This window comes from Paramormyrops kingsleyae, chromosome 1 (assembly GCF_048594095.1).
Source record: "Paramormyrops kingsleyae isolate MSU_618 chromosome 1, PKINGS_0.4, whole genome shotgun sequence".
Lineage (NCBI taxonomy): Eukaryota > Metazoa > Chordata > Actinopteri > Osteoglossiformes > Mormyridae > Paramormyrops > Paramormyrops kingsleyae.
In genome coordinates, this window is record NC_132797.1 from 61,034,549 (window position 1) to 61,054,411 (window position 19,863).

Consider the following 19,863-nt stretch of genomic DNA (forward strand, 5'->3'; position numbering starts at 1 on the left):
GTACACCCCTCTGTCTTGTGTTTGAATCCTGCCTCTATTTTTGTATTTTGTTCCCTAGTGTTTCATTTGTATGAGTTTTCTTGTTCCTTTGTCTTTTGTATTTAGTTCTGGTTTCATGTTTTGTGTCCATGCTTGTGTTTTTACCTGTCTGTTATTCCCTTAGTGTAGATTCTGTTTCTTAGTTTCATTGTTAGAGCTCCCTGAGTTTAATTATTAGTTTCAGCTGTTGCCTGTTTTTGTGCCTGCCCTTGTGTGTTTACCTGATTGCTCGTTGCCCTGCCCCTCCCGGATTGGTTAATTGTCTATGTCTCACTCCTTTTGTGTCGTTACCCTGATTAGTTTTTGTATTTAAGTTCCTGATCCAGTTCTGTTCTTGCTGAAGTCATTGATGTTTTTTTTTTTTATGTTGTTTGAGGTCTTTTGTTGCCTGCCCACCTGCCCGCCCCTTGTTGCCTTAACTTTTTTTGTTTATCCCGTTTACTTTTGACCCCTCGTGTTTGTGTTTTTCTATTTAATAAATCCCCATTTGTCGTCTGAGCTGCAAGTGGGTCATCCACATTCTCTTCCCTGCCTGCACCATGCCTCGTCCTCGTGCCTGAACCACCCGAGTTCATGACAGGCCTTTTACAGAGTTCGATGAGTACAGTTCAGTAGGGCTGTGCAGAGACTTTTTGATGGACAGGTGCTTAAAGGTCAAAAAAGGGACACTGTACCATTGAAGCTCATGCACAAGTTCACATTAAATTGTTTGGGCAAAACAGGCAGGAGCTCAGGCACCCTCAGCATCCTCTTTTGCACGTACCTGCAGTTCAGCTTGCTGTAGCCTCATTGGCAAACAGCCTTTTCTATGTTTCTTAGTTTCTAGCCCAATTAAAGTACCCAGGATTCCTACCACAAACTGATGTGATACCTTGTGATATGTTACAGCCTCTACTAATTGCCTACTAAAATGTTAAATTTTTAATTCACTATGTACGGTATATGCTTTTATGTTAAAGCATATACTGTACGTGTTTACATCTATGTGTATAAGACTAAATTTCACTTAACTTTATTCATGAGTCTGTTGCGGAGAATATTGACTTGAAGGTATAATTCTGGAAAAATCCTCCTATGCATCAGTGACCATGTTCCCACCACGATCTGTGCCACGTGTCCTGGATGGCGGTGCCTCTGGGGCTGACTCGCAAACCTGTTTTTGTCTGTTTCTGGAATTGTGGTCAAAGTGGATTTGCTCCATGTTTCACCTCAGGGTGACACTAATCGAAAGCTTGCTGAACACCTCTCATGCACCAGGGGCCACACCGAATAAATGCAGGTGGTACTAATGATCTAGCTCCTCTATAGACTAGGCTTATTTCAGCCAATTACTATTGTCCTTGGTTCACCCCTGAGCTCAGAATAATGAAGGTCACTGGCCGGTGTCTTGAATACCTTTATGAGAAAACTGGTCTCACCATGCACATGCTTTTATACACCAAGCACATCCAGAAGTATAGGGATGCCCTAAATATTGCTTGCTCAAACTTCTACTCCTCCATCATAAGTGGTGCTAAGTCTAGGTCATGAACACTCTTTAGGACTGATAACTAACTCCTCAGACCTCCTGTACCAGCATTCCCCAAGAATGGTGGCAAAATTAACCGAATCATAATTTTCGTCATGCTTCTCAGTCTTTCTCCCTGTTAACTTTGACTGTACTACTCCAATTACTAAACTCTCTTGTTTTACTCTTGTTGTCTCTATCGCTTTCTCCAAATGTATCCTTAAGTCTAATCCTTCCTCCTGTCAGCTTGATCCGGCCCCTACACCTAAACTTATAGCATGTTCTTCTATAATCATTTCTGCAGTTGCATCAGTGACAAACACTGTCTCTCTTTCGGCTCTATCCTTTCTGCCCTCAAAACTGCTGCAGTTACTCCTATCCTCAGAAAACCTGAGTTGGATCCATCATCTCTCTCTAGCTACAGACCTATCTCAAATCTTCCTTGTCCGACTAAAGTGATTGAAAGAGTTGTAGCTACTCACAACTGCATATCTTTCTTAATGGTGAGGCACCGTATGAGCCACTCCAGTCTGGCTTCCGTAAACAGCATAGCACTGATACAGCTCTTCTGCGTGGTGGGAATGATCTCCTCTGGTTTTCCAATTGCGGTTTTCTCAATATTCTCATCTTTCTTGACTTAAGCTCAGCATTTGACACGGTAAACCATGATGTACTCATTTCTCGCCTGTCTTCTGTTGGCATCACAGACATATGTCCTTCAATGGTTTATGTCATATCTTACTAACAGACAACTGTTTATCACACTAGGTCCACATAAGTCCTCCACCTCTCCTGTTGTGAGGGATCAGGCCCCTCCTCTTTCTAATTTACATCCTACCCCTTGGTCAAATCATTCACAGATATGGCCTTAACTTTCACTATGCAGATGATATTCAATTTTATCTTAGTACACACTCCTCCATTGATTCCCTTCCCAATACACTGACTGATTGCATCTCTGATTTAAAACTTGCAGGTAAACGTCTTACTGGTCGGTCCAAAATCATTAGTATCTAAATTCCCTAGATTCTCTGTTTTGATACTGTCCCTATAAAACCTGCAGCAATAATAAGAAATCTTAGCGTACTATTTGACTCTACACTCAACTTTGACCTACATATAAAATCCCTCTCCAAAATTGTATTCTTTCACCTCCACCCATTTTATCTACACCCATTTCTGTCCAGTATTGATGCCCAAATTCTGATTCATGCTTTTATTATGTCCCGTATTGACTACTACAGCTCCCTTTTCATTGGCCTTCCTGCAAAATTTATACAAAAGTTTCAGTATATTCAGGACTCAGCAGCTAGAGTTCTCACTCACGCTAAATGATCCACTCACATCACACCCATCTTGTATCAAATTCAGAATATTGCTTCTTACTTATAAAGCTCTGCATAACCTTGCTCCTTGCTACGTCAGAATGGCAACTCTTGACTCCTTACTCACCCTCTTGCCCTCTCTGATCCTCGAATAGTAATCTCCTTGCCATTATGCACTAGACTTTCCACCATGGGCGGTAGGTGCTTCAGTGTCATGGCCCCAAAACTATGGAACTCTCTTCCACAATCACTCTGTAACTGTTCTTCTTTTTCTTCCTTCAAATCCGAATTAAAGAGATTTCTTTTCCTTGAGTATTTCTCTTCCGTCTCTTCCTCCTGTACTTTTTTTTTGTATAACACGACCTTGGGATTGTGAAAGGTGCTATATAAATGGAACTGAATTATTATTATTATTATTATTATTATTATTATTATTGATGACCTTTCAAGAACGTGGAGTTCTGACTGAGGCTTACTTTAGGTTTGTGAAGATCTTGCTAAGAAAAACCATTGCCTCTGTAAAATAGTTGGGGGCTTGCCTGATGTCAGTGCATTGGCCAGGTTTGGCCACAAACTGATACACTCTGTCAGTCCTTTGACTTGGGATAGTAGTTCTCTATCTGGGTTGCTAGACGGACCCGAGCATTACTCATTTTTAACTAGTTCTGCATGAGAGTCATCACCATAAGGCTTCTATGTGCAGTGAGTGTCAGGGCAGCTCCCTCATGTGTGAGATATGAGTTTTGTTTCAACTGTTTTCAGTGGTGCCTGTGAGCTTAAACACTCAATTGAATGCTATTGTTTTGCCTGATGTAGCATCCCAGGAGAGTTGGGGACCCTGTGGCATCATGGGAAGTGAAAGCCCAGTGAAACACGCATTCAGGGTTTGATGCTGTTGGAGGCTCTCTTCTTTGTTTCATGTTGGTCATGCTCTACAGCTAACCTGATACTGTATTCAACCTATAATTCGATCAATAATTAAGGATAATTTGAGCCTGACAGGTCAAAGAAATCCTGGACCTCCTCTGCTTTGTCCAATAGTAAACATGGCCACACGATACAGTCCACATAGATTTGAAAATGAATTGCTTCGCTTTCTTTTTTTATTAAATGTGTTTTTCACCTTGGATCATGTTCTGTGTATTGTTCCTTTAACCGTCACTTTGCATGGAGCTCCGTGGGTCAGCCTCTGAACACTGGATGGGGGACAAAAAAATGAGAAGAAAAGCTGTTTATGCTCCATGTGGAGAGGAAGGTCTTGGCTCTGTGGCTAGCGTGGGGACAGCGCAGCTCAGCACTACTGTGAAAACTGTTTGTTTTTGCTGCAAGTTGTGTAATGTGGGCTGTATATTAACATTTCATCCCCATCCTTGGACAAAAGAGCGGGCAGATCAGGCCTCTTTTCCTGTGCCTTGCTCTCTCCCTACTCATTTGCTAATTTGCTGTGAGACCCCCCACCCCAGAGGAGCCTGTTACTGTCAGAAAAACATGGAATTGATGGGTTTTGCGCCCAAGAAGGGCATCTCTGTACTTCCCTTCACCAATGTGCATAACCTGAATCAGTCCGGTAAGACATCCATTTATATCAATTGGTAAACATTTGCTTTACATAAAAGCATCAGTTAAATGTAGTTAGGGTTAGGTTTCTCAAGTGTGGCTCTGAACTGTGTGAGTGAAGATCATAATATTTTCAAAAATTTGTAGTAAATACATCACTCAAAGGCTTAAGAGCATCACTCCTTCCTGGATTTGGGCCAGAAACCTAGCAGATGCCTTGTTCGAAGGTTCGCAACTTGGCTTGCAACCTCCAACAGTTCAGTATAACCATCATCATCATGCTCCCACAGAGCCCGACCCCCAATCCATCTGCGGCACACTAATTGAGCTATACATTTGTTTAATTTCACCCACCATAAAGCAAACTGATTATTTCGCCCCATGTTTGAATTTCACAGTGGAAAGTCACAGAGTATATCTTTCCTCACAGTTGTAGCCCGTGGTAATATATTTTAATCGATTTTTGTTGTTGCTTTACCGCTTAGTTTAAGTTTGTTCAGCTTCATTTGAAGCTTGCCCGTAAATCATTTGCAGACACTCGCTGAGGTTTACTCTGTATTGTCAGTCAGAGGATGGCTGCAATATGATTGGCACTCTGTGTTAGAACCCCAATCAGACGGAGAGATGGGGCGGGATGTGTGGAAAAAAGCGGGGATGTGGTAAAAAAAAGGCGCGAGAGAGGCAGGGAGAAGACGGCTGGAGGGTAGAGAGATCGCTGTTTTTTGGGCAGAGTACAGAAGGAAAAGTATTGTGTCAATTTATTTAGTTAGGCAATAACTAAATAAATATATTAAACAAATATATTGAGTTGGGGTGAGATTATAAGGTTGTGAACCCTGTGTAAAGCGCTGGGTAGACTGGCTGATCTGAAACGGGCCAGTTTCGGCTGATTGCGCCGTCCCGGACAGACGAGATCCCGATAGCGCTTTGTGTTACCGGAGACACACAAAGTTCATCGGGCTTCGTTGGAGTTCCTGTATCGTGGAGGACGCTTGGTGGATAATCCTGCCAGAGCCAGCTGGAAACCCAGTGGAGGTAACGAGCGGGTTTTTTTCCCCCCCCTCTCCGAGCGAAGCGGCCATTACCGTTTTGGCCTCAACGCACCCAAGCCTCGTCCAGGCCTGCACCATAAGAGCATTCATATTAGAATACTCCGGAGTATTGCGCTTATGTTTACAGAATGCTGTCGATAAATGTCTGTCATTTATTTTAGCTTAAGCTGTTCTTGTCGGTTGAATTGAAACTTGTATCGAGGGGACGTGGACATTATATGTTGAAAGTGTGCTATATATCGTTGCGAGTTGTGTGTGCGTGGGTCCATTTGTGATACGGATTGCTATATGGGGTTTGATGTATATTACAGCTAATGGTATACTGGGTTGGTTATCGCCGGATAATACTAGTTAAGGTATTTTGTTTTGTAAGGTTTTAGCGCTCGCGATTTCTTATGATCACTATCGCAAGGGTGTGGTGCGATAGACACAGGCATTTGCTTTTCTGTTGTGAGCCCTTTTTGTTTTCCTGTTTTTGTAATTAATAAACGTTGTGTTAGTAAAGCTCTGAAGGCACTGCATTGTGAGATTCAGCCAGACCACAGAGCCGAACCTAGGGCACCCCTTTTATGCTCCCGGGGAGGCAGGAAGGGGGTGCTACACAGTCAACATCTCCAACATGGCCCTTCACTGAGGCAATCAAAAGAAAAAAAACAAAAACAAAAAACAGTTCTTCAAATTTTTATACACATGTGCATCTTATAAATTGTACTTATAAATCTTATACATTAACAACTAAACAGAAGGCCACTTTACAATTACATAGATTTTACTGTATGTGAAAAGTCAAGATGAATCACCAAACAGTTCCAGGTTTGAGGAAGACAACAACTGCAGTTGCAGCCTTGAGTGATGCAGGAAAGCTCCAGTGAAATGCTGAGCTCATCAGATGTAAAACCATGAAGGAGTGAGTGAGTATGTTTTGCTGAAAGCACATTAAACAAAGGAGCTCATTATGTCTGGATCATCCTGGAGTATTTACAGCGGCTCTCCTGGTGGCTGATCCCCTCAGGCCTAATTCAATAGAAAGTCAATAGAACCTTATTAGGCTGAAGGATTTTCAAAGATGTCTATATATTCTCATATTGTTAAGTTTCACATTACAAACTGTTTTATTTTGACTCTTTAATTGACCTTCCATGTTTTATGAAAAATAGGTGCCACAGTGTATTTGTTATTTAATGTTAAGATACATCCCATCCAAGAATGGTCTGTACAGAATAGCACTTATCGACTCATTAACACATACATGTTACAGGCATCAACACACACTCGAAGCTTTCTGCCTCACTGATCCTGCCCTTCTAGGATTTCAACAGTCAACCTACTGGCTACATCATGGGATGCATTTCTTTTCAAATTGTTTTCTGATGACTACATAGAAGGTATGTGAACTTGGTTTAGTCAAAAATGTCCAGAAGTGGTTTTACAGGTCCATTTACAACCCTATAATTTGGCCTTAGAATGAAACAGGTTGTTTTCCCTTATTTTGTGGGCTCATTGATATGTTGATGAGCTCTGCTCTGATTGGCTGGTTTATAGTGAGGCACTGTGATGGCTCACACAGAACTAACTTGCTGCTTGTAACTTTAATACTCCCACTTCATCTTAGGCACAATGTTAGCATAATCATAACTTTGTCTTTATCTTTAGAACAGCATTATGACAGGAACATTAAAATTATTTTCCATCTCACTCAACAAATAATTTTACAATGCTTACTTCGTCATGCGAGTTTTATCAAGAACTCCGAACAGCAAGCTCAGCAGCTTGTAAATGTGTTATTTGTAATGAATTTGGAGTTATGCTTTCACCTTTTACCTCAGTATCGAATAGATGTTTGTTTAGCTGACCAAAAGCAGGCTACGGGAAATACAGAAGCCTTTTGTCAAAGTCAGTATCACAGACTTCGTAATGTTGTTTACTACTCCCCTAGTAAACTGGGGTACAATTTCCCAAAAGCATAGTTCCTAGCAATGTAATTAGTAACTTACTGTACATCGAACCATGCAACTGGACAGTTCCAACTATGCTTGTTGTTAACAGGAGCTTTTAGGAAGTGTACCCCTGACTTAGCTCTTAAAGACGAATATCAACCATGCATGTTGACAGTTCAGTTTTTCTGGAAGGGAATGAAAAGTGTCAACTTTCCCCATCACAGCCTCAAACAGCACACTTATGCATCCAGCCTGCCATTTTCACTGTTGTCCTCTGCTTCATTCTTCACAATACCTGCACAGCTGTTGAAGTCTGAATGCACATGTCCTTAGAGCTTGAAAGTGGGCTGGCATATGTAGATTTCCAGGGTGTGGTTTTGACTGTTATGTAACAGTTTAGGAATTTTGATGCTGTTTCAATTCCTCCTTTTACATATCCAGGAAGTATATTTGAAAGAGGGAACAACAGTGTTTGAGATTCATGGTATGTCATTTCCATGTACTGAGCTCTCCTTTTTCAACTATGCTGAGGTAAAGTCAGAGTTTCATTCTATGGCACCTTTAACTAATTAGAGGAGACTTTGGCTATTGAAATGAAAATGCTGTAACTGATTTCCTTCAGTTTTGAATGTTTCTGCTCAAATACCAATGTAAAGTCATTTTAATAACCTAAGGTGCCTCCCAAGTATGACAGATGCCTGATTAAGGGCTGAGAATGACCCACTGAGAACAGAGGGGCTAGAAATAGCTCAGATGTCTGCTGTATTTCACCAATTCCATCCTGATGATGGCCACAGAAGGTGATAATCAGACAATGGGCCATTCTTGTAGATGCCTTGCCTCTGCTGGATGCCTCACCGTGGCCTCATACTGTGTGTAACCACATTCATCTCCCTCCATGTCACTTCTCCATTGACTGATATTTACTTTGGCTGTTAAATCCCCCTTCTCGCATATCTCATCGAGAGATGGCCTCTGCTTCCTGGCAGGTGTCATGCTCTGCCCATGTGACCCTCCTGTTTCCATCCTAGTGTGTCCCTAATGAGCCATGCCTGTTACTCGCGGTCCTAAACTTTGTGTGAGTCACTCCCAGCTGCCTCTTGTTTGCTCCTTTGTCAGTCATGAATTTAAGTGCTTCCCAGTCCTGTGTTCCCCAGTCTAAACATTGACATCGAACCCTTGTGTTGACTGAGCCTTTCCATGGTCCCTTAGTGGTTCCCCATAAACCCGTTTGTTTCCAGCTTATGTTATTCAGTTAAATAAAACCCCTTTTTTCTCACCAACACACATGCTCTCGAGTACTTCGTCCCTCACCTCATGACAACAGGTGTAGTGAAAATGTGCCAAGCCATCCGGTTCTCTGGCACAGCCGCAGATGCCTTTGCTTAAAACGAAAGGGGCCTGCTCAGCTCAGCCATGGCCTTCCTTATCTGCTCAGGGACAGCCACACTTTTGAGATTTGAACTTGCAAAGTTCTCCCTAATGAGTTATGGTTTAAGAAAAATATAGTTACCCCCCTCCCCACCTTTCCTTTCAAACCCCTAGAAAAAAGCTGTATGGAGCCAAAACCACAAATTATGAGTGTACGCACAATAAAAAGGCCTTTTAAAAAGTGACTCGAACTGCAGAGCAGCGTCTGAGAGCTGCTGACTCACCCTGCAGACTGAGTGACTCTCAGAAGGAGGAGGAGGCGGCAGCTGGGGGCCTCAGCACTTTTTCAGTGATTCACCCAGCCATGTAGCTGTGAGTGGGGGTAGGGGTCATTATTCATACCCCCTACCAGACAGTCAGCCAAGCAAGGAGAGCTTCCAGCACATATACATACACACCCACACACATACTGTACACACACACACACACACACATACATGTACGCACACAGATAAATATGCCCAGAGGTGTAGACTGTAATTCCATCCCCACCTCCTCCCCTCCCCTATCCTTGCAGCCCAGAGTGGTGTAACATGGTTCCAGGGGCTGGGGCAGCATTGTAACTTCTCACTTTCCAGCACCCCCCTCACTATGAGGACCCCCACCCCCCACCATGGTGTATGACTGCACAGGCACTCAGACATGTTTATTTCTTTATTAATTACTGCCACTAAAACTAAGTGACTTTTTCACCCATAATGCAACACTCTGACCCTTTGTTTTTACCCTATAATGCAGCACTCCATTACTCTGTCTTCCTTCCATAATGTAGCACTCTCATCCTGTCTTCCTCCCATAATGCAGCACTTTGATCTGCTGTCTTTCTCCCATAATGCAGCACTCCCATCCTCTGTCTTCCTTCCATAATGTAGTACTGCCATCCACTGTCTTCCTCCCATAATGTAGCACTTTGATCCTCTGTCTACTGTCCACTTCCCGCTCTGTCATCCCCCATTGGCTCTTTAGAGACATCACAGCCTGTTCCTGTGCATCCTGGGCATTTTTGCTAAACCTGGAGCATGGAATCTTGGAAGAGAGGAAGACTAAGAGGGAGAAGAGTAGGGTAAAAGTCTCCGACATTTGGTAGGGCCCACAGGTGCCATCGTGGAGCCAAAACATGCAGTGATAAGACCGCCATGGACCACAGACGGAGTTGAGATAAGAAAACAGTAGCCAGGGCCTCCATCATCACCATCTCTCACAGTCTGCTGAGTGTGCGCTTCATGAAGTGGGAGCATAGCCATACCACCACTGATATCCTTGGGATAACCTTGTTTGGGGTCACTTTTCGTGAAGGCAAACAGGCTGCGGTCACAGATCGCTTTCTGAGGTTGAATCATATCTTGATCTCCTCAAACAAGCCTCTCAGCTGCCTGGGGCTCACATGGTTACTTGAACCCCAAAAGGCTGTGGGGTTTATTCCAGTAGCAGAACTGAAGTGTTATATTAAAGCTGTCAACCTGTGTCAAAAGGTAACCTGAATAAAACACCTTAGATAGAGATGTGTGTCATATTGTTTTCCATTAAGGAAACCTGTAGGCATCAGAATGAAAGTCAGTTACAGGACAGCCTTGGGGGCTGCATGTTTTTGTCACTGCCCTGGGGCTGGATGTTTGGTCCCAAGCCTGAACCCTGGGGAGTGTTTGGTTACTCTCCTACATCACAGGACACCCCTGGGGGTGGTTCTGGACTTTATCTGGTCACACTTCTACATCAGCAGTTTGTCTTCTGAAAACAACAATAAATGTCCATATGCCTTTGAAACACTCATACGTTGCCCAGGGTAGCTGGGCTTTTACTGTGGGCATATATGCCCTTTACTGAAGTGTTTATATTTGTTCCTGTTTGTTTTCAAACATTCCAGTGCGCCAGGTCTTCTGATTCAGGAGAAACACTGACACGTGATACTACCCAAGCTGGAAAGAGGACCCGAGCCAGTCCCAGTGCAGCAAGACCTGTGCAAAATCCAGGGTCTTGGCTGGGTCTCAGGGCTGGCACAGAGTGTGATAAGATATCTGTCACCAAAGAAATGATGAATACCTCCACTCTCAGCGTATTTGAGTCATGTTTGGTACTGGAAGACATATTGGAAATATCAGAAGGAGACAGGATCAGGCCTAAAGGGATCAGGTCTGAGGGGATCAGGCCAAGATGATCTGGCTGGAGGGAATCAGGCCAAGGCAATCAGACCGAGGGGATCCGGCCAAGGCTATCAGGCTGAGGGGATCAGGCCTGAAGGGATCAGGTCAAGGCTATCAAGCCTGAGGGGATCAGGCCAAGGCTATCAGTCCTGAGGGGATCAGGCTGAGGGGATCAGGCCTGAAGGGATCACGCCGAAGCAATTAGGCCTGAGGGGATTAGGCCATTGCTCCATTTATCCCCCTGAGCTAGAGCTGGGAGGTATGACCAAAAATCACGGTATTTTTATATATAATGTATATGTAATATATTTAAGCTATATCGGTTTCACGGTATACAATGGTATTTTTTTTAGGTATTACTGGGCGTTTACCACATTTTATAGGATTTTACAGGACACAATTTTGTTTTACGTTTTTGTATTGTTCCCACATTAACTATATTATTTTATTATTAGCCATTGCACCTATCTGATACCTTAGGGCGCTTTTCCACTGCACAAAGTATGGTACTTTCGGTATGGTACTTTCGGTACTTTCGCTTTTCCATTGACTTCCGGTCGAGTACCCTACATAAACTTTCAGTTCCGAAAGTGCCAAACCAGCTGGGGTACTTCTTTGGTACTTCGGTACTTTGGGTTGGGACTTGCAAGCGTATTTGCTGTCGATTGGTTATGCAAATAGCCTGCTGCTGAAACACAAAATACAACCGCCATCTTTTGAAACACACAGCGAACAGCGAGAAACAAAATAAAAAGCAGTAGAAACAAAAATATTTAAAAAGTAAAATGGAAGGATGGACAAACGAGGAAACACAGACTTGAAACAATGCCGCTTGAAAATCAAAAAACTTAAGCAGGACTATAGGAAAGTCCATCCATCCATTATCTATACCGCATCTGGGTCACGGGGAAGCTGGAGCCAATCCCAGCATCTTCAGGCGAGAGGCGGGGTAGGCCTACACCCGGGCAGGTCGCCAGTCCACCACAGGGCCACTACAAGAAAGTGAAGGATCATAATAACATGTTTGAATTCAGCGAAAGAAATACCGCGCCGCGCTTTGTGATGATGTAAGTCAGGGGCGGTCCCTGATGATGTCATTGGCATTGGTACCAGTTTTTACGCCAGTGGAAAACCGACACAAAAGAAGTACCATACTTTCGGTACTTTATGGAAGTACCGAAAGTACGGTACCTGGTGCAGTGGAAAAGCGCCCTTAATGATTACAGACAGCTAACGTGTTTGTTGGCTAACTGCTTATAGATTTCATTTTCTTAGAAGGAAAATGCATGGCCTACATTGCTTTAATGGGCAAATTACCTCAGTAAATATGTAGTTTGCTGACATTCCACACTAATACATACAGTACCCGTTCATCAGTTACACTTCTCCTTCAGCCTCCCACCACACACACAGAACTGAGGAAATACGCCTTTTGTTCTTATGCACCAAGAGTGGAATATATTACAAAGACTTGCCTTCTCTGAGTGCTTTAAAAGTGCTCGCTTAAATTCTGAGCTTAAAGAACAGTGTCATTGTTTCATATAAATTAATGTTATTTTAGATATTTTTAGAGAGTTTGAGTATTTGTATATGTTTTAGTTTGTGCTTATATTATATCATCTCATTGTGTATGTATATGAAACTTTTCCCTTATTTTTCTTATTTGTTGCCATCTTCGTCCTGGAAGAAGAGATAGTGTATTGTATCTCAATGGAACCTTCCTGGTAAAATAAATGATAAATAAAATAAAATAAATGGCTAATGTTAAGGTGTGCGCCGGCTAATTTAACATTTTTGATGTTTAATAGGTGAGATGAAGTGTCTAAAAGTTTAGTGAAATTTCTCATAAACTTTAAGACCGGGATGTCGGTCTTTAAGATGGTTCGCCAGGTTTGACGTGCTACTTGACTTCGTCGCCACAACTTTGTATCACTATTTGCATAGAGGCTTATCGACATCCTTAGCCTTTCCATGCTCGTCTGCAAAATACTTCCAAACGGCACTTTTGCGTTTTTTTTTTTAAACTAAAGCAGCTTGCGAAGTGCCTTCAGTTGCAGCATATGCCATGTTCAGCCAACTCGGTATGTGTGTGCTAACTAGAGTTGTGACGTTCGCGAACGAACCGATTCTTTTGAACGGCTCATAAACATGAACGATGGGAGCCGAGTCGCGGCTGGAGGGGAGCCGTTCTTTCTGTCGTTCTTTTTTTCCTATGCGTGTTTCACACAGATGCACACAAATTAGCTCCTCCGCGAGACAGAACAGTTATAGGGGGAGGGGCGCACCCAGCGCAGGGGTGCTACTGCCTAACAGCATGATGATAGTTGTGCACGCATCCTTCACTTCCACATTGTGTGGAAGTGTTTGTAGTAAAAGCTGTTTTGCACAGAAATTCATTGCAGCCGGCTTTGTTTTTGATGTTTATTTGTGAGTAGGTATTGTATGAATAACATAAGTCAACGTAGCTTTACACATACACACACTTTGTACTAAAGGTAAATCCAAAATAGTGATGTCACTGTCTAAGCAGAGGGATGTTGTGCAACCATATGGAATATAGTACACACATGACAAATGAGGTAATAATCAATATTTCAGAATAATTCAAACTCAGATATTGGTGTGTGATATCTGAGTTTTAATTATTTGACTACAAATCTCACCTCATCATTCCTCCCAGTGATTATTTCCAGGATAAACTGAGATGCCCCCAAGCTGGCTTCTTAAAACTGACTAAATATTTAAAAAGAGCCAAAAGAGCCGTTCTTTTGAACGGCTCTTTGAAAGGAACGGATCGCCAAGATCCGGATCCCCTCAAAGAGCCATAAATCCCATCACTAGTGCTAACCAGCACGAATGAATTCAACGGCTATTGAGAGGAGAGGAGGGTCTGCGCGAGTGTGTGCGTGTGCGTGCGTGTACGCGCGCCTGCGCTGTAGTGGTGCTGTGTGAAGTGGCGAAAATCGCGCTGTTGGTATCAATAACGGCGAAAATGAGTATCTAATCAGATACTATTTTTTAATATCCATAAGTATCTGAGAACCGATTTTTTACAACCCCAGTGTCTCGTTATTTTCAACTCCAGCGTCAGCTATATCTTCCGTTTCTGATCTTTCGTGGTACATTTTTAGCGGTGCAGCAGTGAAAAAGGTCACCACTTAAAGTTAAACAGTTTCCAGTTGCGCCACTTTCCGAACGTTGTGTAGGATATCTAAACCGGTATTGCGGTATAAGAAAAATTCATATCATAACAATAATAAAAAACGGTTTTCGGTATGAACCGGTATACCGCCCAGCACTACCCTGAGCTAACTGAGGGCCAAGCGGAGTGCGGTGCCCATTAGATCACTGGGTGTGCAGCGCAGCAGATTTCTCTCAGCCAGGTCAGGCGGTTTGAGGAGGTGGACAATGCATTTTTTCTGCAGCAATGCTGTGACATTTGTTTTCATTCAGGCCACTTCAAAGTAAAAAAAAAACCCAATTTCTGTGTACATGAAATCCAGAGATAAAAGGCTTTAGCTCAGATAATCTGAAATTTCAAATGTCATGAAAACATGGCAGGGTATCATGATATGCTAATCATATAGAAACTCTCCGAAGAAATCATACATATGGAACCTTGTAAACCCATCTTTCAGACCCAATGAAAAACTTTCACTGGTAAAAATGAAACTTTCCAAGTTAAACAAAGGTTGCAGCAAGCCATGTAGCCTTGGAAAGCCCCCCCATCTAGAAGGCTGTACGCGGTGTGTCTCCAGTCTCTTGGGAGAGACACTGACATAGCAAAGCCATTGGTTTTTCTTTGTTGTTTTTGACTAATGTGTCTTCAAGAATGAAATAAAAGATTCACAAGGTTAGACAAATAAAATATATTTTAAAAACTGGGGCAAAAAGGAAATGTCTCCTGTTAATGTGATGCACGCTCTTTTATGTACAGACATGGGAATTATGTGTGAAATTTTATTATCAGCACATAATAAGTTCCTTTTGTGTGATGATACAGATTTGGGAGGATGATATCAAAGGCAGATGTTAACCGATTCCACCAGACATGCTTCTGCCGAAAGATGCGGGTGTGAAGATGTATGGGGGTGCATTGCATCTTGACAGCCCCACCCTAGTTTTATATGGTCTCATGGCCTACATTTAAAGGGTGCACTAGTACCGGGGCAGTTAGTAAAAGTCAGTAAAATTGTACATTTCATTTATATAGCAGACGCTGTCATCCTGAGTAAACTACACTACTGTTGAGACTTGCAAATATGTCATTCTTTTAAAACCATCGTCATATATCACATGTAACACCCAGAGAGCAAGAATTGATGTGTGTGTTTGTGTGTGTGTGAGAGAGAGTAGTCCAGATATACCTTACCAGTGGGTACCAAATGTCTCCACAAGGTGATGAATGCCCGTTTTTTTTTTTTTACGAGGACCATTTTCCTGGTCCATGTAAAGGTAAACTAATTTTTCTAAAAGTGTGTGACTGCAATCATCCATCCATCCATTTTCTGAAACCGCTGATCCTGTTCAGGGTCATGGGAGTCCAGAGCCCAGGATGGGGCGCCAACCCATCGCAGGGCACACTCACACACATGCAATTTGTCAACCCCAAATAGCCTTAGCATGTTTTTGGACTGTGGGGGGAAACTAGAGTACCCAGAAGAAACGCCATGATAACACAGGGAAAAACTTATAAACTCCACACACATTTAACCTTGATGGAGACTCAAAGGCTTTTGTCAGAGGTGTGAGGCAGCAGTGCTAACCACTCTATCACCATGCCACCCCTGACTGTAATCAAAAACTAAAAATCTAAAAACCCTTATATTTTGTTTGTTTACTTATGATTCCGGTTAGGGCTGGGTAGGGGTTAAAGTTGTCATAGCATTATTAATTTTCCTATAGAAATGAATGAGCGGTCCCTACAAAGATATGATTACAGGTCTGTGTATCTGTCTGTCTGTCTGTGTTTTTGTGTGGAATACATTTAAATAACTTGTAATATATGTGATAAAATTTGATTTAAAACAAACCTGTTATTTTGACATTTTGAACAACATTTTTCAGGTCCCCACAAAGAAAAGTGGTCCCCTCAATGCAATCAAAAAACTGAGAATGCCAAAAGTCCCATATTTAATTTGGTTACTTATAGTTAAGGTAAAGGCTGGGTAGGTGTAGAGAGAGAGAGAGAGCGCTTTCCCACCGCAGGAACTTTTTTTCCAGAACCAGGAGACGAGTAGAGGAGGAAAAATTGAGCAGATGGAAAATTTACATTAATGAATACCTTTTTGCTTGCGTCTCCATATATTGCCGGTGCCAGCGGTGAAACTTCCCAGCACTTCTTAGTGGAATAATGTTACATCGTTTTTTATTTTGTAGAAAATGAAGGATCGATCTGCAGGCCAAATTTAATAATGAATTATTAACATGTTCTGAGTTAGAATAGAATATAAATTAAAGGCAATGTCCCATTATAATCGTGCTCGATCTCCCCAATAACTAACACAAGTTGCCAAATCTCACACATCTAGCGTGACACTCACATTTTCAGACTCACACAAGAAATCTTACGGCAAATCAATATTATTTCATTATAAACCTATGATTAGCTACATCAATAGTGTTGATGAACTAAGTGTGGTTCAAATGCCTATGAGGGTTGATATGAAGGATCATGTTACCCCGCCTAGATTGGGGAGACCCGGGCCTTGCCCTGGAGCCAGGCCTGGGGCGGGAGCTCGAGGGCAAGCACCGGGTATGCCGTTTAATTGTTCTCAAAACCCCCTCACATAAAAAACATGCATGCGTATGCGCTTGTGAGAGAAAACCCATCCTTCTTTACGCACTCCTACATGCTTGTGTCTGCACAACATTCACTCGCTAGACAGGTTGATTTTTGAGACTTTGGAGGCAGGAACAGTGGCTGATTTCTCCACTTTGTTAACTGGTCACTTTGAGTCCTATGATTGGCTGTTTGCTGTCGAAGAAGAAGGAGATGATCACTGGCCAGTTGATGAGAGAACAAGAAGTTTCATGCTCTGTCATGATGTTGGAGCAAGGAAGTCTTACACTCTTTCAAAGATCCTATTTTAATACTGCATGTTTGAGGTGGTAATCGGATTCATACATATGTCATTCAGAATGTAATACTTGATGATTTGTTGGTACCGGCCAATAAACACACCGGCGTGAATAAGGGGGGTACTGGCACTATTTTTTCTGCTTCAAGCATTGTATACATACAAATACATTTAAATAAATAAATAGCCTTTCAAAACAAACACCTCACAAAAGAAAAACATGAGGAGATATTGCTGATGTTCACAACTAAAATTTATTGACTGAAAGGGAAAACCATTTACCATTACAACATATAATAATCATATAGTTTAATAATGTAATATCTGTATGATAATATATATTATATGTGTGTATTGTGCATGTACATCGCCCTCCACAATTACCCTTGTAAAGATTTGTAAAAAGGGTTAGAAAAAATCCACCTTTTGTTGAAGCAGCTTCATGTCACACTGAAGAACTGAGAAAAACTTTGTCTGATGAAACAAAAATGGAGCTTTTTGGCAATAAACATAAGGTGGGTTTGGCATTAGGCATTAAAAGAAGAATATAATGAAATGAACCTTATCCCAAATATGAAATATGGTGGAGGTTCTGTGATGTTGTGGGTGGCATGCCCTGCTCGAGGCGATCCTTTGTGGAGGGTCTCCTCTCCCGCCACTCGGGCAGCCTGAACCTTCTGCTAGCCCCACTGTGTCGGCATGCAGAAAAAAGAAGCGAAAGGTTCACAAGGGAGAGGGCATGCTTGAAATCCCTCTGGGACCCGTCATGATCCCCGTCTTCTCCCCAGGAGCGAATCGCGGGGTTCCCCTGCCGATTCTCGACCTGGCGGTGTTTGCCTCACTGGGATTCCCAGCTGCTTCGCCTGTGCCCGAGGCTCATCTGCCTGCTGCTTCGCCTGCGCCCGAGGCTCGTCTGCCTGCTGCTTTGCCTGCGCTGAGGCTCGTCTGCCTGCTGCTTCGCCTGCGCCCAAGGCTCGTCTGCCTGCTGCTTCACTTGCGCCTTAAACCCTGGCCAGGCAATTCTTTGCCCTTCAGGGTCTATACTGGCGGGTGATGGGGGATCCGGCGGTGCAGGACTCCCCAGAGGCTGCCCCACTCCATAGACGGTTTCAAGGGGAGTTTGTTGCCTTCACCCTAATTTCCCTGCCTCATGCGCTGGAGAAGATGCTGGAGAGCCTAAGAAAGCTGTTCCATTTGAGGACGGAGAAGGCTTCCTCAGCAGGAGACATCACTTCCCCCGAGGCCGCCCACACCCGAGGCACAACCCCCAGCCGCCCCCATGGTTCTGGATCCAGCCCCAGTGGTTCCTGTCCTGGCGGTTCCTGCTTCAGCCCCTGTGGTTCCTGTCCTGGCAGTTCCTGCTTCCGTGCCCCCGGCTACCATCCCAGAGGAGGTCCCCGATTCCCCAGTCCCTGCTCCCACCCCCAGCTCCCGTCACCGAGAAGGTCCCGGATTGTCGGACCATCGCTCCTCCCCCCTCGGTGGAGATGGAGGAGGAACTCGAGTGGGACCCCTCGGGGATTTCCCCGATGACTGCCCCAATGAACCCCTCCGGTGAGTCACCCCAACCACCACCCCAGCATGGCAGATCCCGGCCGGGTCCCCATCTCTCGGTCTCCCAGAGAGGAAGAGGACACCTGCGGCGGAGTCGGGTCCCACCTGCCCTGCTCCCCAGCTCACCTTCGGTCCCCCTTCCTTCGGCTCACCGGTCGCCTGTGGTTCCCCCAGCTCCAACTCGTCAGTCACCTGTGCCTTCGCCGGCTGTGGCTATGCCTTTGCCTTCCTCGGTTTCTGCTCCTTCCTCCCCTCCTCTGGTGTCCCCTTCACCTCCGTCCTCGCCTCCTCCGGCAGTCCCTCTGCCTTCTTCCTCGCCCCCCTTCAGTGTCCCCTCCGGCTCCTGCCTTGTGGTCGCTGAGGGTCCCTGCGGCTCCCGCCTTCCACCCGCTGCTGTTCCCTCTGGCTCCCTGGTTTCCCCCGCCCTTTTCCTCCTTGCCCTCTGGTGTAGTACCCCCTGTGTTTGCTCCCTGTCCCTCTCTTCTGCCTTTGTTCCCTCCTGGTCCCTTTGCTTCTCTTGTCGGTGTCCCTCCTGTTGCTTTTGTGGCCCCTGGTGTTGTCCCTTCGTTGTTCTCCTCCTTGGGTTCTGTGTTCCCGTTCTTGATGTCCCTGTTTGTGTCTGCATTCGTTCAGATGTTGTTCGGGTTCTTGTCTTGCCTGACCCTTGTGCCATTGCTGTTTCCCATGGTGCGTTGATATTGTTGCTTTTGTTTCCCCAGGTGCTGTCCTGTTCTGCCCTGTGTCCTGTGGTGTCCCTGGTTTCATCTCTCCTGTCCTTTTAGGCGCGCTAATCTAGGGGGGGCGGGCAATCTGTCATTCCCTGCTCGTGCCGATCCTCCTGTGTGCCACGCTTCCCTCGCTACCTCGTGTGGAATCACAATGCCTGTTTCTAGTCTTGATAATAGCTGTTGTGTATTTAAGTCCGTGTTAGAGTATGTTTCCCGAGTCCGATCATTAACATTGAGAAAGTCGTTGTTTGTTCCTGCCTGTCTTTACCCTGAGTAAACCTCGCATTCACCTGATTCCTCAAGTCTTGCTCCTATTTCCCCAGTCCGTGCCCGTACTTCATGATAGTGGGGCTGTTTTTCCTCCAAAGGCCCTGGATACCTTATTAGGGTTCCTGGCATTATAGACTCCATGAAATACCAAGACATTTTAAATTAAAATTTGGATGCCTCTGCCAGGAAACAAAAACTGGGCCGTCACTGGATCTTCCAGCTGCACAGTGATCCTAAACACA

At 44.0% G+C, this 19,863-nt stretch overlaps 1 long non-coding RNA gene across 1 annotated transcript; it reads left to right on the forward strand.

The window, feature by feature from the left end:
* The first annotated feature begins 5,118 nt into the window (after positions 1-5,118).
* LOC111842898 (uncharacterized) lies at positions 5,119-8,700 on the forward strand. The gene is made up of 2 exons (XR_011993432.1): positions 5,119-5,463; positions 6,288-8,700. It is a non-coding gene; the product is annotated as an uncharacterized lncRNA (long non-coding RNA).
* The last annotated feature ends 11,163 nt before the right edge of the window (positions 8,701-19,863 follow it).